Source organism: Gobio gobio (genome assembly GCF_949357685.1).
Source record: "Gobio gobio genome assembly, chromosome: 14".
Taxonomy (NCBI): Eukaryota; Metazoa; Chordata; class Actinopteri; order Cypriniformes; family Gobionidae; genus Gobio; species Gobio gobio.
The window spans coordinates 40477400-40479652 of NC_137107.1; the positions used below are offsets into that span (position 1 = coordinate 40477400).

General features: G+C 24.4%; 1 protein-coding gene across 1 annotated transcript in view; it reads left to right on the top strand.

Annotated features, from left to right (window-relative positions):
- LOC307137479 (uncharacterized protein) overlaps positions 1-2253 on the top strand; it is an 890992-nt gene that overhangs the window by 139554 nt on the left and 749185 nt on the right. The window lies entirely within an intron of this gene.

Sequence of the window (2253 nt, forward strand, 5' to 3'; positions counted from 1 at the left end):
AAGAGAAACATTTTGTAACATTATAAATGTCTTTAATGTTATTTTCATCGATTTAGTGCTGGTTTTTAATCTATTTAATATATTTATTGATGTGCTCCAGAAATACCATGATAATGGTATCCTTTGTCAAAAAAAAAAAAACATGGTATTGACACATAGACCTCGAGGGGGCGCTACTGAATTTCAAATGACTGAAATGCCTTATGATTGCTCAAGAAAGAATCATAAAATAAAAAAAAATCACACATCCATCCATTCATAGTTCCTCTATAGACACACACATACACACACAATGAAAAAGCAGAAGTTCTCCACACACTCTCTACAGTTTTATGTCACTTTTTTAATGCTATAAAAAGAGATCTTTGCCACTTCCTCCAGCACAGCGCATGCCAAACACCACTGTGTGTCTGCAACAGCAAACCTTTGACATGCTGCCTGTTAGTGTTAAGGCAGACACGTGTCTGAAAGTATTTGCTCATAATTTCCCCACAAGAATGATAACTATTCAGGTTGAAAGTGAGTGTGTGTGTGTGTGTGTGCGTGTGTGAGATAGAGAGAGGTGGGAGATACAGCAAACTCTAGAAAGACCAATTGACCAAATCAGACCACATGAAAAGTCTAGGGGTTTTGCTGTGGTACGGTTTTATGGGGTGATACTGAAACAATGTCGTCATGACACTATCATAGAATATGAACTTGTCTGAATTACCCATCTTAAAGTTAAAGGTCAGGTTTGAGACATATTTGGCTGTAGAACTCCATCAAAGTCATATAAATGTTTAAAAGTCACATAATATGTGCAATCTATACCAGAAATATAAATCCTGGACATTCAATACCCAGCATCATCCTAAGGATGATTCATTGTTCTCCATTATAATGAATTTAGTCAATATTTCATGAATTATTATAGTCAATTATTATTATTATTATTATTATTATTATTATTATTATTATTATTATTATTATTATTATTATTATTATTATTATATGGTCGAGGTATTATTGTCACATTTAAATAAAATATTAAAAAAACAATAAAATAATTATTTGACTAATTATATATATATATATATATATATATATATATATATATATATATATATATATATATATATATATATATATATATATATATATGTATATATAGCCTAATATAACAATAAAATAAATATTGGACTCGTTATTTTTATTGTGATGACTATTACTATTATTTATTAGGGAATAGTGGTTGTATTATTATGTCATATTTAAATAAAATACCTAATATAATATATAAAGTATGATTGCATTTATTAGTATTATTATTATTAGGCAGTGGTGATATTAATGTCACATTTAAATAAAATATGTAATATAACAATAAAATAAATATTGGACTAGTTATTATTAGTATTATTATGTATTAGGTAGTAGTGGTTATATTATGTTAAATTTAAATAAAGTAATATAATATAAAAATAATTATTGTATTATGATTTTTATTACTATTATTATTAGGCGGTGGTGATATTATTGTAGGATTTAAATCAAATATATAATATAACAATAAAATAAATATTATTTATATTACTCATTATTTTTATTATTATGATTATTATTCATATTATTCAGGTAGTAGTGGTTGTATTATTATGTCATATTTAAATAAAATATAATATATTATAAAAGTATAATTGCATTTATTATTATTATTATTATTATTATTATTAGGCAGTGGTGGTATTAATGTCACATTTAAATAAAATATATAATATAACAATAAAATAAATATTGGACTAGTTATTATTATTATTATTACTACTATTATTATTTATTAGGTAGTAGTGGCTGTATTTTGTCAAATTTAAATAAAACACGTAGGTTAATATAAATTATTATTGTATGTATTAGGATTTTTATTATTACTATTATTATTAGGCAGTGGTGATATTGTCGGAATTAAATAAAATATATAATATAAAGATAAAATTACTACTGAACTACTTACTTTTGTTCAATTATATTATTATTATTGGGATAGAAGTGTCAGATTAAAAATAAAATTATTATTATTAACAATAACTACTTATTTAAATTATTATTACGTGATAAATGTGTGTATTACATTTGATTTTCACATTTAAAATAAAATAAATAATGTAAAAATGACATGATTAAATTATTGGACCACTTATTATTGTTAAAAAAAACCCTGAATGACATGTCCCCCCCCTGCAGGGTCTCATGCAGAAAGTGAAGGACACGAGT